Source organism: Rhinoderma darwinii, chromosome 5, assembly GCF_050947455.1.
Source record: "Rhinoderma darwinii isolate aRhiDar2 chromosome 5, aRhiDar2.hap1, whole genome shotgun sequence".
NCBI classification, from domain to species: Eukaryota; Metazoa; Chordata; class Amphibia; order Anura; family Rhinodermatidae; genus Rhinoderma; species Rhinoderma darwinii.
The window spans coordinates 213,676,960-213,693,225 of NC_134691.1; the positions used below are offsets into that span (position 1 = coordinate 213,676,960).

The window sequence follows — 16,266 nt, forward strand, 5'->3', positions numbered from 1 at the left end:
CCCAGAATTTTAACGTATTTACCTCCACTCCCTGGGATCAAAAAACCTTTCACCACTTTATCTTTTCTTACCAAACACATCAAACTTTCGATCACACAAATAAACAAAACTGGGGACATAGGGCACCCCTGTCTTACCCCAGATCTCACACATACTTTTGAACTTAAATTACCATTCACCAACACTTCACTTGACACATCCCTATACAAACACTTCACACCTTCCAAAAACCTCACTGGGAAGCCCATCCTAACAAGTACAGCAAACATAAACACATGCGACACTCTATCAAACGCCTTTTCGAAATCTAACGCAAGCATCATACACTTCTGTTTCCTACTCATACAGTCCCCAATCAAATCTCTCAGCAAAACCAAATTATCAGACATACTCCTACCTGGCACAGCACAGACTTGGTCTTCACCCACAACCTTTCCTACCACCTCACGCATACGATTAGCCAAAATTTTACTAAAACATTTATAATCCACATTCAGCAGTGAAATCGGTCTCCAATTACCCAAACACTTCTTATCCCCTTTCTTATAAATCAAAACAATCACACCCTCTTTCATAGACTCACACAAAACCCCCTTATCCCATATAAACTTACATACTTCCACCAAATCCAACCCTATTATCTCCCAGGCCTTCACATAAAATTCCACAGGAATGCCATCTTTACCAGGTGTTTTATTTTTCCCCGCACTCATTATCACTTTCTTTACTTCTTCAGACGTTACATCCTCATTCAACCCCACACAATCCTCCTCTCTAAGAACATTTTCCAAACCATTCAAAACTTCATCCATCAACCCGATATCAATCCACTTTTTGCCATATAGTTCTGAATAAAACGATTCCACCACTTTTAACACATCCATACCCACTATACGCTCCCCCTTCGCATTAACAATTTCATCCATATCATCTTTCTTACCACACATTTTCTTGAAAAAAAACCTTGTGCATTTTTCATTTTTATCTAAGAACTCCACTTTAGACCTAAAAATAATCTCCTTTCCCTTTCTTTCCAAAACTTGCTTTAACTCGTTCCTTGCCTCCTCTAGCAAATCACTCAAATCAATTCCCTTCTCACCCATCTTCCGCAACCATTCTATCCTAATATTCAATTCCTTATACTGGTTACGTTTCCTAGCAGCCTGCTTGTATCCCCATCTCACAAAAAAATTTTTAATCTGCCCTTTCATCCAATCCCACCATTTAAGCACATCCACAAAACTATCTTTTTCTCCCTTCCACACATCATACTTTCGTTTGAACTCATCCATCACTTCAACATCCTCCAATAATCTAGTATTCAACTTCCACACCCCTTTCCCAAAACAAAGTTTACTACTTACCTCCACCCATACCCGTAAACATACATGGTCTGAAAAAGGTACCTCATTCTGAACCATCTTATTACACACTAAACCCTTAGATATGCAAATACGATCAATTCTTGACTCAATACCCCCTCTATCTGATTTATATGTTGGCGGTGGTGGTTTACCCAATGACAATTCGGCTGCATCTATAAAAGAAAAATCAGATATAAGTTGGTTAAGCTTTTTCCCAGTTACATCCAGACCATCCCCATCAAAAGAACAATTAAAGTCTCCCAAAAAAAAGGTAGGAATCCTTCCAGGTAAGAACAAACTTAGCTTTTCCAACAACGCCAGCCTTTTTGCTCTATCTATAGGACAATAAGTATTCACCACCCTAACCCTAACTCCCCTGCAACATACCACTGCAATTACACATCTACCTGTTTCCACCACTGTATAACTCTCCAGATCCATACCCATATTTCCTAATAGGATCCCCACCCCATCATTCTTATTGGAAGTAGATCCTGACCAGACATACTGCCCATATGGCCAATCCCCCTCCCCCAGTGACTCAGATATACCACACTCTTGCAGGCATATGATCTCTGCCCCAAGATTCCTAACATAGTCCAGCACAACAGCACGTCTAGGCTTTGATGTAATTTGCCTGACATTCAAGGATAAGACATTAAGTGTAATTTTGGGGTCCATATTTTGATCTTTTTCCGTAGATATCCACCAATACCCCACTGTTTAATCAGCCTACACCTCCTGGTGGCTGACAACCGGACACAAAGATAGCTTTGTCCACGTCTTCTCCTAAAAAAGGAAAGTCCTCAGGAAAGTGAGAAATGGGGTAGACTCCCCTATCCGGGCTCACTCCATCTTCACTCAGAGGAGACAACATGGTGCGAAGTCTCTTAGAAGATGAACCTCCTTCCTCCTCCTCAGAAGGCCTCACAAGTGCAGTTGAAAAGTCCCCTTGACCACCTTCACCTTGTTGTTCCACCAGAATTCCTTCCCAGGAAAAGACAGGCGATTTGGATATAGAACCATCCACTTCCCCATCACCTCTCAACCCAGTCAGGTCATCAGAGGGGTGAGGCAGGTCTTTCTCAACAGGTGCTACCTCCATTTCATCAGCCAGCGTATTTCCAGACCGATTTAACTCAAGGAGAGTCCCATCAGACACCAGGGCAGGCACCGACTCCTCAGTTCCCTGGGCAGCTGGGCCCTGAATCACATTAGACCTCATACTGCCAGGTTCACCTGCAACTACTTCCGCCAGAGTCCTAACCCTTCTGTTTTTAGCACGCTCTGGACAGTCTTTAAAGGCATGACCCACAATGCTGCACATGTTACACACAATTGGGTTTTTGCAATCCTTGGCCAGGTGACCGTCCTGATTACATTTGTTACAGGTAACACCTTCTTGCGTACAATCTTCGTGAACATGGCCATACCTTTTACATTTCCTGCAAAACACAGGAGGCTGGGGAAAAAATAAGTAGCCTTTGTCCCGGCCGATGGCAAAATTCCTAGGAGGGTATTTCACACCCAGAGGCCCTGAAGGATCCTCCTCAAATCTCACAAAAAATTTATGCTTCCCTGTCCAGAGGGACTCAGCATTTAACACCTGGTGAGAATAGCTGACGTAAGAGCAGTACTTCTTTAAGAAGGAAGTAATATCATCCACCATCACATAAGGATTGTACATCAAAACAACCAGTGGAACATCGTTGTTATATAAAACGGTGAAGATAAGTCCATCCAACCCAGGGTTTTGCAAGTTAGCATTAATCGCGGCATACAAGTTGTAACAAGCATTCAAACTTTTAAGAACCAAAGTGAAGCGATTACCTCTGGGATCTTGAAGACAAAGGATGTCGTTCCTACTCACGTTGAGGGTCTTGAAAATGACTTCATTCACCAGGTGTTTCAATGAAAAAAGGTCCTTCTTGTTCAAGGGTACGTCAATGCCAAATCCATTCTTGATCCGGGTTTCCCCGATCCCAGCGTATCGAAGCCTAGCTCCCATGATCGCTCGACAGTTGATCACCCAGCCTACCCCCTTATAGCAGCAGTTGGCTTAAGCCACCGAAGTGGCGATGCCAAAAGGCCAAGGGCATGACATGCTGACCTCCTCTTGACACGGGATCGTGCCAAAAGGCCGAGAAGCGATAACCCGAATGGGCCGGGCGTTGACCGAGCCTGCCTAATACTGCTGTTCACCCCTTGCAGCGATTGATTCAGCCTACTCCTAGGCAATTCCATGGGGCCCTGCAGGCTCACACACATTTACAGCTACTAAGCGGGAGGGAGGTGAATAAAGGCCGGAGAGGAAGCCAGACAGGATTTGCTTCTTTTGCTTGCACCACAATGCAGTGCTGAAAGAGGAGGAATCTACATAAAAACGCCTTCCTGGCAACGCCCAAATGCCCTCCTGCCATGCAGATAAACACTGGCAGCGGCAGCAAGTGCATGCCCACAGCCACCCCTTGTTCCTTCACACCTTGTATCAGCTGTAATCCAGTCCAGTCCAGTCCAGTGCTGCCTGCTGAGCAGCACTGACCAACACTGCCTGGGCCCAGGCTTTTATCTCTGAGGCCCCATTATGATGTCAGAAAGCTGGCTCTGGAATCCTGAGGGCTCCACTATGACACGTGCAAAGTTCCGTCTGAACTTTATATAAGACGGTGCGGCTCAGTCAGTCACTCAGTGTTGCCTGAGAGGGCAACACTGCAACAGCCGGCCGCCAGGCTGTCTTTTTTTTGCACAGCTAGTTGCCTCCAGGAGGCCACAAGAGGGAGACAAGGGACTGCAAAATGGAAAATAGGCATCCACCAACTTTACAGACAACTTCTCCTTGCTCCTACAACCTCCATCCTTGCACAGTTTGTTATTCTTCCAGGTAACAAAGTAACAAATCCAAATTGCTGCTCTCTTTGTAGGCAAGCAAGGCTTTGTTGCAACTGCAATTCTTACTTCTTCTTGAAATGTAGGGACGACAGTACATTCCATCACATCCATCTAGTGTACACAGGTAGGTCCATTGTGGCGGGTAGGCGGCTGGCTGCTTTAATGGCTGTTTGCTGTTCCCCTACTCCACTCCACTCCACTATTTGACTGTGGTGCTGCATCAATCAGTGGCTGGCTCAGGTGCAGCTCTTTAACTTACCTAGGAGGGAGGGAGGGCGGAGAGAAGACAAGGAAGGTGAATGAGCTGTTCCAATGTGAAATGCCGGAAACACAGAAACACAGAAGACACACACACACACAACAAGAGGTGGCAATGTATTCATTAATTGCATTTAATAAATGAGCTCATTATCACACATGACTGTACAAATGCATTGTCCAACAGGTGTTGAAATAATGGGATTAAAAGGGGAGATCCCATCAGAAAGACAAAAACAATAGCAAACACAAATAGCACTTTTGGAATCTGATTTTAGTCAACACATAAGGGAAGGGTGCACCGGTCCTGGAAATACTGCAATACCAGGTCAATGCGTGGAGTGGACAGAGCAAGCTCTATTTCCATCTCCCTGTTCTAAAAATCCATTTAATATATGGTCCCCAGATAGGGGACGTATCAGATATTAAACTGATAAGAACAGATTTTTTTTTTTTTTTTTTTTTTTCATTCAGATCACGTCTTAAAAATCATAAAATTCAAAATAAAAAAGACTTAGATCATCACAATGAAAACTGAAAACGTATAATTAACTTTTGTTTTCCTCTTTCCTTTTTTCCTTTTAAGAAATCAAAAAAACATTCCTTTTTTAACAGCAATAGTTCCTAACATATCCACTAAATGTTCCTGCAAATCATTACCATCCCATTCACAGTTTACAATGCACGCTAACCACGTTGGCACACCATACCGTTCAAGAAACCCTGGTAAATTTTCTCTTACACAGAGCCGCACCCTTCTCCGCATTTTTTCAAAATTAATTTTACTACGTAACTGCTTTACTTCTTCCAGTAACCTGTCTCTTTCTGCTCTTTCCTCTTCTGAAATGACACTTTTTTTCTTTCTCTCTGCTTTTTTCCTTTTTTTCTCATCACTTTGCCCACTTCCTTCCAATTTCTGAAGCTTTCCTTCTTCCAAACTAACTTCCGCTTCCTTTCTTTTGACTATCTTCTTATTTTCCTCTTGTACCTCACGTTTGCTTTTCTTTGGGCATGATTTGAATATGTGCCCCTCCTCTCCACACATATTACATACTTTCCCTTTCTGACATTCATTATACTTATGCCCCTCTTGCAGACATTTTGTACACATTACTTTCTCACACGTTTCTCTCTCATGACCATAATCTTTACAATTCAAACAAAACATATCCATTCCCAAAAAAAATAAATTTCCACATGCACTTCCAATCTTAAACCGCGCTGGAGGAAACAATAGGTTTCTAGATTCACCAATTCTCACAAATTTACAAAGAAATTTCCATTTCCCAGTCCAAAATCCAAAGGGGTTAAACACTTTCCCCTTTCCCACCACCTCCTCACAAAACTTAGTGAGAAATGACTTAATGTCCTCTTCCTCCACGTAAGGCGAAAACATCTTTACGACCACCAACTTCTTGTTTGGCACAAAATGTGGTGTTACCTTCACACCCACAAGTCTTGGGTCCCTTTTACCTTCCTTCAAGCGTTCCAAAAAATCTGAATAAATTTCTTCTGTAGCGAAGGTAACGTCAAAGCACCCTCTCCTCGGATAGTCCATCACCGCCAAAATGCACGATCTCTCCAGCTGAAAGAAATCCAACAAAAGGACCTTCGTGATGTACTCCAAATCCTTCCTTTGCCTCTCAGATTCCTCCACGAAAAACCGGACCGCATTCCTGGTTCGCATATGTTCGGGAATTTCCTCCATCCTGCTCCAAAAGAATTCCAGCAATCTCCAAAGAAATACCTTCAGTACCGGAGTACCAGGCAGGTGATCGCTCCCCGTTGCCCTGGACTAATCCTCCTCCCCAATAGCAGCAGAGGGGTGAAGTCTCTCCTAAGAGAAACGATCCCCCCAGGCCAAGGAAAAGGGTACCAGGGCACCTCCTGACCAAGAAACAAGGCAATACCCTAAAGTACTACACTTGATCTTAGCCAAAAGGCCGAGAAGCGATAAACCGAATGGGCCGGGCGTTGACCGAGCCTGCCTAATACTGCTGTTCACCCCTTGCAGCGATTGATTCAGCCTACTCCTAGGCAATTCCATGGGGCCCTGCAGGCTCACACACATTTACAGCTACTAAGCGGGAGGGAGGTGAATAAAGGCCGGAGAGGAAGCCAGACAGGATTTGCTTCTTTTGCTTGCACCACAATGCAGTGCTGAAAGAGGAGGAATCTACATAAAAACGCCTTCCTGGCAACGCCCAAATGCCCTCCTGCCATGCAGATAAACACTGGCAGCGGCAGCAAGTGCATGCCCACAGCCACCCCTTGTTCCTTCACACCTTGTATCAGCTGTAATCCAGTCCAGTCCAGTCCAGTGCTGCCTGCTGAGCAGCACTGACCAACACTGCCTGGGCCCAGGCTTTTATCTCTGAGGCCCCATTATGATGTCAGAAAGCTGGCTCTGGAATCCTGAGGGCTCCACTATGACACGTGCAAAGTTCCGTCTGAACTTTATATAAGACGGTGCGGCTCAGTCAGTCACTCAGTGTTGCCTGAGAGGGCAACACTGCAACAGCCGGCCGCCAGGCTGTCTTTTTTTTGCACAGCTAGTTGCCTCCAGGAGGCCACAAGAGGGAGACAAGGGACTGCAAAATGGAAAATAGGCATCCACCAACTTTACAGACAACTTCTCCTTGCTCCTACAACCTCCATCCTTGCACAGTTTGTTATTCTTCCAGGTAACAAAGTAACAAATCCAAATTGCTGCTCTCTTTGTAGGCAAGCAAGGCTTTGTTGCAACTGCAATTCTTACTTCTTCTTGAAATGTAGGGACGACAGTACATTCCATCACATCCATCTAGTGTACACAGGTAGGTCCATTGTGGCGGGTAGGCGGCTGGCTGCTTTAATGGCTGTTTGCTGTTCCCCTACTCCACTCCACTCCACTATTTGACTGTGGTGCTGCATCAATCAGTGGCTGGCTCAGGTGCAGCTCTTTAACTTACCTAGGAGGGAGGGAGGGCGGAGAGAAGACAAGGAAGGTGAATGAGCTGTTCCAATGTGAAATGCCGGAAACACAGAAACACAGAAGACACACACACACACAACAAGAGGTGGCAATGTATTCATTAATTGCATTTAATAAATGAGCTCATTATCACACATGACTGTACAAATGCATTGTCCAACAGGTGTTGAAATAATGGGATTAAAAGGGGAGATCCCATCAGAAAGACAAAAACAATAGCAAACACAAATAGCACTTTTGGAATCTGATTTTAGTCAACACATAAGGGAAGGGTGCACCGGTCCTGGAAATACTGCAATACCAGGTCAATGCGTGGAGTGGACAGAGCAAGCTCTATTTCCATCTCCCTGTTCTAAAAATCCATTTAATATATGGTCCCCAGATAGGGGACGTATCAGATATTAAACTGATAAGAACAGATTTTTTTTTCAGTTGGCTACCCCCTCGCGGGGGTGTCAATGATTTATTAATAAAAATTCAATTTTACAATAAATAACATTACAATTACATCAAACTTTTTCACATTGTTACAATAGTAAAATCAAATTACATTAATATTTATAGGGGGACATGGTGGCAAATCTTTATTTATTGGAGTTCCAGTCAGTCACAAACCATTTATTTAGAAGGGTGGCATTTGCTTTCCTGTCAATTAAATAATATAAATACATCTCACTAAAACAAAGACCTAAAACATCATCCGTTGTTAAAACGTCGTGTTTAAAAAGAAGGATGTTCCTGGCCTTCCAAAGAGCTTCTTTAGCGCAATTCATCGTCTTCCATGCTATTGTCTTCTGATTCGCGGTCGGGCATCCAAATTGTCCATATAAAATATCATTGTAACATAAGTCCTTCAGGTCTGCCATCTTTTCCATAAGAGGGAATATCTTTTTCCAAAAATGTTGTGCAAAGTAACATGTCCAAAGTATATGACGCACTGTCTCCTCAGCCTGGCAGCCTTCCCTCGGGCAGACGGCAGACCTCGTGAATCTTCTTCTGTATTGGAATGCCCGGCATGGAAGACATTGATGAATGCAGCTCCAGGCCAGGTCCTTCTGTGTGTTAAAGAGATAAAATATGTTAGACATTTTCCAGATAAAACCACTGCGTTTTTCGTTAAAATTGTCTATTCTGCTGACCGCATCCTCTCTTTTTAGGTCAACTATAAGCTTCTTGCTATTTTTAAGATCATTAACACTCTTCCCTTTTAATTTAAATAAAGCAACTATTTTTTCTAAAATTACGTAATGCGGGGGTAAATTAAAAGCATAAGGTGAGGTTAAAATAATCTGGAACCACCCACACCTTCGCATAAAAAACCCTGTATTAAAACGTAAATAAAATGACCAATAGTGCTCTTTAAAAAGGGAATTAAAACAGAAGCTAAAAAATTTTAGTAAAAGGAACCTATTAAAATCTGGAAAGTCTTTGCCACCCTTTGGTTTGGACTTCATCACGATTCCTCTTTTTAATTTCTCCATTCTGGAACTCCAAAAGAAAGTAAAACAAGCTTTGGTTATTTTTCTCAATAAAACCGTGGGAGGAGGGAAAACCATACTCAGATATAAAAGCAGGGGTAAAATGACCATTTTAATAATTAAAATTTTTCCCTCCATAGTAAGCTTCCTCATATTCCACATACATATCTTCTTGTTTACTTTCTGCGCCACCATGTCCCAACTGATAAAACCATTGTCGTACTCACTGAAGGAGACCCCTAAAATTTTAATATTATCCGACACAGGAACTGGTATGTCACTAAAAACCATGCTTCCTATGCTTAAAATACTACTCTTGCTAAAGTTTATCTTAAAACTGGAAGCACAGCAATAAAACTCTATCTGCTTGAGGGCTCTCTGAAGCGACCGGGTGTCCCTGCATAAAACCGCTACATCATCCATGTACCCCACTGCTTTAGCCTCTATGCCGCCTCCCCCTGGCAGGGGGACTCCACGTATTAACTTGTCTCGGCGAATTGCGCATAATAGAGGCTCTAACGCACATATAAAAAGCAGTGGGGACAAGGGACACCCCTGCTTCACCCCAGAGTTTAAAAATACGTCCTGTGTCTTAAAACCATTTACTAAAATCTTACTTGTACAATTTTTATAAAAGGCTTTGATGGATAATAAAAATCCTTCAGGTATACCCATACGCTCTAAAACCTTAAACAAATAAAAGTGAGAGACACGGTCAAAAGCTTTTTCAAAGTCTATTGATAAAATTGCTAAATTATTCTTCCTAGACCTCGTGTCCTCAATCACATCTTTAATAAGGTTAAGATTGTCCCAGATGCTGCGGCCTGGCACCCCACATACCTGGTTGGAATGTATTATGTGGGGTATTATGGCTTTCAATCGGTTCGCACATAATTTAGCCATGATCTTGTAGTCGCTGTTTAGAAGGGTTATTGGTCTCCAGTTCTTTAAAACTGCGATGTCACCCGTCTTGTATAATAGGGAGACCTCACCCTTCTGCCAGGACTTAGGCAGCATCTTGGATTTAAAAACTTCTGCGTATAGTAAAAACAAATCTTCTTTTAAAAGATCATAAAATTTTACATAAAACTCACTGGGTATACCGTCCGGACCAGGAACTTTACCTGCTTTAAAACTTTTAACTGTTTCTAAAATCTCCTGCTCCGTCAGGTCCTGCAATAAAAAATTCTGGGAGACAGGGTCTAAAACAGTGGTAATCTCCTTCAGTGAGTCACGCATAAAATCACGATCCACAGTCTTAACATTAAAAAGGTCAGTATAAAACTCATGAACTTTACTTAAAAGACCCTGTACATCCGACACACCTTCAATATTTTTGATGACAGCCCTTTTATTGTTGATCTTTTTAAAAAAGTACCTGGAGCAGGTCTCGTTTTCCTCTATGTTTTGAATTTTTGAACGAAAGATAATTTCTTTACCTTTCTGCTCCAGGCACTGGGCTATCTCCTTTTTGAGGTCGGTGATGTCGGTATTCACGTCTATGTCATTGTCTCTCATCTTGTACAGGGTCTGCAGACGGGTGTTTAGTGTGTTAAAAACCGCATATTTTATTTTGGCTTTCGCCACACTCTTTTTAATAAAAAAATCCTTTATTTTATTTTTCATCTTCTCCCACCATACACTGATGGGAGCTCTGGTATCTCTCACCCGCCTGCTTTTCTTGTAAAATTCAGTAAAATCGGTTAAAACCTGTGGATCATCTAAAAGGGAAACATTCATCTTCCAGGACTTCTTACAAATAAGATTATTAAGATCACGCTTCACATAAAAAGATAAAAGCCTATGATCTGAAAACACGTTGGTTAAAACTTCACATTTAAAAGGCAGTAAGTTCTCATTACAAAATATAAAATCTATCCTGGAGCTACAGGTGGCGTTGCTCCAGGTAACGCCGGCTTCCTCTGGACTGCTCCTGTTACATTCTTTGTAAACATCTTTTAAATTAAAATCGCTCACCATATTTTTGAGCAGTCCAGAGGTCTTATCGTAATTTCTGCTTGTAGCACTTGTAAGCCGGCGTTCCCCTCTCAGGATACAGTTAAAATCACCTGCGAGGATAAAAGGCTCAGTTGTGTTAATAAAAAGAGATAAAACTTCTAGCATTTCTGCCCTCTCATTTTTATCAGGTGAGCCGTAAAAATTTAAAAACTGCCATTTCACACCGTCAATAAAAGCCTTAACCAATAAAATACGTCCTGGTAAGATTTCTTGAATAAAATCAATTAAAACGTTTCCCTTAAAAAGAATGGCGACCCCTGCTGATCTGGACTCATTTGATCCAGACCAGACGGATGGACCATATTTCCAATCTTCTTTATATTTGGTGTACTTCATCGTATGGGGAATACCGCACTCCTGCAGGAAAAAAACAGAGGCTGCCAGGCAAGATAAAAAATTGAAGAGAGCAACCCTTCTTACTTTGGACTTGGCGCCCCTCACGTTGAGGGATATTCCCTTTAGTTCAGACATTGTGGAGTTTTGAATGCGTGTTTGATTTTAAAATAATAAATAGTAGCGTTATCTTAAAATCACAAATTTTCTCCACCAGCAATACCAAATATCTCACTTGGGCTCAGATACCCGCCCCCGTCCGAATCATTTGTCAGGAGGGAGAACGAAGGAGAGGAACTACCTTCGCTGAGGGTAACGCCAGCAACCAAACCTCTGCGTACGGGGAGCCCAAACTCATTCGGATCTCCCTGGGTCTCAAACGGTTGACCGTCTAGGTCGGGTGGGTCCCCTAGGGGGCTCGCACCTCCCCCCTGGGACCGTGCAGGCCCTTCTGGAGGGGGAGGTTGCGCACAAGGTGGGGTGTCAGTTTCCACGGGGGGAACAGTGCCCGCCCTCCTCACCAGTCGCGGCGAGGAGGGGGTTCTAGGAGGAGCCGTATCGTTTTTCACCGTTGTGTCCATCTGCTCCTCCCCTGTCTCCCCCCTACTGACTCTGGCTTGCCTCCCTTTTTTACGGGGACCCACCGGCACCTCGTCCTCTTCATCCGACGAGGATGCCAGAGACCCAGGGCTTGGAGCAGGCCCGGCACCCCCTGAGCAACCAGCCTTCTGGGATGCCTCAGTTTTTCCGGCCTGCTCCTTTTCCGCCTTCCGCTTAGTCTGCCGCTTTTCCTTCGCACTGGGCTCCCCTTTATCCTCCAAGGTTGCTGGCTGCGAGGTACCTGTTTTGGCTCCAGTCCCTCGCACCTTTGAAGCCCAGGTACCTCTCTCCTCTTTCGTGTGGCTGGTCTGTTCCTCTCCCTGGGGACGGGTTTGGTCCGCTGGTGGAGCACGTGGGGGCGCTCCGGGTTGCTCATCTTCTTCGCCTCGGTACCACTGTCAGGGATCATTACTATGTATATTGTCTGAAAAATATTATCCTCACACATATGTATATACATTTCAGTTCTTTGTGTAATATACTGATATATATAACAAGTTCTTTGTTCATGTCGGACACACCTATGGAAGACACCGCCCCCTGGAATGCAAAGAGGAGTGTGCAGAAGAATGTATAGCAAAAGTTACAGCAGAAGAGCCAATGGAATTCAAGCAAGTCACACATCTATAGGGAGGGGCATGTGTCTTCTCTGTGTGTGTTTCTTTGTTCTGAATAAAGTTCAGTTGCTCCTGGCTGACATTGAAGCTGTACCTCAGACATTTGTGTGGTGTACTTCTCTCCAGGCATGCCTTCAGCTTTCAATTTACAGAGGTGGTTATTCGGTGTGAAATACGGACCTGACACCTATAGGGGCAAGAAAAATACAGATGACCAGTTTTCTGACAAAAGTTACATTTTTTTTCTCCTATGCATTCTCTTATTGTGTGCTCTTTGCTTCCGCAGTTTCTGCAGGTGACATCGCAGTTGTAACTGGTATGCCCATAGGTACCGCAGGCCCTGCAGAAGTTTGGCATCCCCGAGAAGTAGAGGTCGCCATTCACTGTTCCAATTTTAAAACGAGCCGGTGGGAGTCTCGTATTTTGGGTGGAGGGGTCCTTTATCAAAGTCACTAAGTACTTCCACTTGACGGTCCACACACCGCACTCGTTCATAACTCTCCCCATAAGCTTGATGTTCTTGAAGTAGGCAGCTAAGAATGCTGCCACTTCCTGGTCCTTCACATATGGGGAATACATCTTAATCACCACGAGTTTGGTTACCTCAAAAGCATGCTCTATTACCTGGACTCCCAAAGACGTGAGTTGAACTTTTTCCCTCTCAGCTTTGTCCATAGCATCACGGAGGATACCTTCTCCAACAAAAGTTACGTCAAAAACTCCACGCCTTGGGTAATCCTGGATCGCCAAAATTTCATGCTTGCGGACCGCCAGCAACTTCTCGAGGATTTCGTAGACGAGGAACTTGACACCTCGTGGACCGCCTCCACCCTCTGCCAAGATGACTCTAGCAGAGTTTCGCAGCCGGGCGTACACCGGCACCGCATCGGGTTCGCCTGCCATTAGCGTGGCCAGGTCGAACCGCGCAGCTTTCGCTGCGCCCCTTGACGTACAGAGACCAAGGGGCTGGGGGGATCGCAACTCGTTGCTCAGGACTAAGCCTCTCTCCCAAATAGCAGCACGGGGGTGAAGTCCAGGCGAACCTGGACGATCCCCCGAGGCCGAGAGAGAGGGTACCTGAGCACCTTCTGACTAAAAACCTCCTGTATAAATACACTTGGTCTTAGCCAAAAGGCCGAGAAGCGATAACCCGAATGGGCCGGGCGTTGACCGAGCCTGCCTAATACTGCTGTTCACCCCTTGCAGCGATTGATTCAGCCTACTCCTAGGCAATTCCATGGGGCCCTGCAGGCTCACACACATTTACAGCTACTAAGCGGGAGGGAGGTGAATAAAGGCCGGAGAGGAAGCCAGACAGGATTTGCTTCTTTTGCTTGCACCACAATGCAGTGCTGAAAGAGGAGGAATCTACATAAAAACGCCTTCCTGGCAACGCCCAAATGCCCTCCTGCCATGCAGATAAACACTGGCAGCGGCAGCAAGTGCATGCCCACAGCCACCCCTTGTTCCTTCACACCTTGTATCAGCTGTAATCCAGTCCAGTCCAGTCCAGTGCTGCCTGCTGAGCAGCACTGACCAACACTGCCTGGGCCCAGGCTTTTATCTCTGAGGCCCCATTATGATGTCAGAAAGCTGGCTCTGGAATCCTGAGGGCTCCACTATGACACGTGCAAAGTTCCGTCTGAACTTTATATAAGACGGTGCGGCTCAGTCAGTCACTCAGTGTTGCCTGAGAGGGCAACACTGCAACAGCCGGCCGCCAGGCTGTCTTTTTTTTGCACAGCTAGTTGCCTCCAGGAGGCCACAAGAGGGAGACAAGGGACTGCAAAATGGAAAATAGGCATCCACCAACTTTACAGACAACTTGTTCTCCTTGCTCCTACAACCTCCATCCTTGCACAGTTTGTTATTCTTCCAGGTAACAAAGTAACAAATCCAAATTGCTGCTCTCTTTGTAGGCAAGCAAGGCTTTGTTGCAACTGCAATTCTTACTTCTTCTTGAAATGTAGGGACGACAGTACATTCCATCACATCCATCTAGTGTACACAGGTAGGTCCATTGTGGCGGGTAGGCGGCTGGCTGCTTTAATGGCTGTTTGCTGTTCCCCTACTCCACTCCACTATTTGACTGTGGTGCTGCATCAATCAGTGGCTGGCTCAGGTGCAGCTCTTTAACTTACCTAGGAGGGAGGGAGGGCGGAGAGAAGACAAGGAAGGTGAATGAGCTGTTCCAATGTGAAATGCCGGAAACACAGAAACACAGAAGACACACACACACACAACAAGAGGTGGCAATGTATTCATTAATTGCATTTAATAAATGAGCTCATTATCACACATGACTGTACAAATGCATTGTCCAACAGGTGTTGAAATAATGGGATTAAAAGGGGAGATCCCATCAGAAAGACAAAAACAATAGCAAACACAAATAGCACTTTTGGAATCTGATTTTAGTCAACACATAAGGGAAGGGTGCACCGGTCCTGGAAATACTGCAATACCAGGTCAATGCGTGGAGTGGACAGAGCAAGCTCTATTTCCATCTCCCTGTTCTAAAAATCCATTTAATATATGGTCCCCAGATAGGGGACGTATCAGATATTAAACTGATAAGAACAGATTTTTTTTTCAGTTGGCTACCCCCTCGCGGGGGTGTCAATGATTTATTAATAAAAAATTCAATTTTACAATAAATAACATTACAATTACGTCAAACATTTTCACATTGTTACAATAGTAAAATCAAATTACATTATTATTTATAGGGGGACATGGTGGCAAATCTTTATTTATTGGAGTTCCAGTCAGTCACAAACCATTTATTTAGAAGGGTGGCATTTGCTTTCCTGTCAATTAAATAATATAAATACATCTCACTAAAACAAAGACCTAAAACATCATCCGTTGTTAAAACGTCGTGTTTAAAAAGAAGGATGTTCCTGGCCTTCCAAAGAGCTTCTTTAGCGCAATTCATCGTCTTCCATGCTATTGTCTTCTGATTCGCGGTCGGGCATCCAAATTGTCCATATAAAATATCATCGTAACATAAGTCCTTCAGGTCTGCCATCTTTTCCATAAGAGGGAATATCTTTTTCCAAAAATGTTGTGCAAAGTAACATGTCCAAAGTAAATGACGCACTGTCTCCTCAGCCTGGCAGCCTTCCCTCGGGCAGACGGCAGACCTCGCGAATCTTCTTCTGTATTGGAATGCCCGGCATGGAAGACATTGATGAATGCAGCTCCAGGCCAGGTCCTTCTGTGTGTTAAAGAGATAAAATATGTTAGACATTTTCCAGATAAAACCACTGCGTTTTTCGTTAAAATTGTCTATTCTGCTGACCGCATCCTCTCTTTTTAGGTCGATTAAAAGCTTCTTGCTATTTTTAAGATCATTAATACTCTTCCCTTTTAATTTAAATAAAGCAACTATTTTTTCTAAAATTACGTATTGTGGGGGTAAATTAAAAGCATAAGGTGAGGTTAAAATAATCTGGAACCACCCACACCTTCGCATAAAAAACCCTGTATTATAACGTAAATAAAACGACCAATAGTGCTCTTTAAAAAGGGAATTAAAACAGAAGCTAAAAAATTTTAGTAAAAGAAACCTATTAAAATCTGGAAAGTCTTTGCCACCCTTTGGTTTGGACTTCATCACGATTCCTCTCTTTAATTTCTCCATTCTGGAACTCCAAAAGAAAGTAAAACAAGCTTTGGTTATTTTTCTCAGTAAAACCGTGGGAGGAGGGAAAACCATACTCAGATATAAA

The 16,266-nt window shown here is 43.8% G+C and overlaps 2 non-coding genes and 2 pseudogenes across 2 annotated transcripts; all 4 read right to left on the minus strand.

Annotated features, from left to right (window-relative positions):
• Positions 1-4,802: 4,802 nt before the first annotated feature.
• On the minus strand, positions 4,803-5,004 carry LOC142654016 (U2 spliceosomal RNA; annotated as a pseudogene).
• Positions 5,005-6,355: 1,351 nt separating this feature from the next.
• Positions 6,356-6,466, minus strand: LOC142654627 (U2 spliceosomal RNA; annotated as a pseudogene).
• Positions 6,467-7,752: 1,286 nt separating this feature from the next.
• On the minus strand, positions 7,753-7,950 carry LOC142654265 (U2 spliceosomal RNA). Its single transcript, XR_012848964.1, has one exon. It is a non-coding gene; the product is annotated as a U2 spliceosomal RNA (small nuclear RNA).
• A 7,013-nt stretch (positions 7,951-14,963) lies between these two features.
• LOC142654266 (U2 spliceosomal RNA) lies at positions 14,964-15,161 on the minus strand. The gene has a single exon (XR_012848965.1). It is a non-coding gene; the product is annotated as a U2 spliceosomal RNA (small nuclear RNA).
• Positions 15,162-16,266: the final 1,105 nt, after the last annotated feature.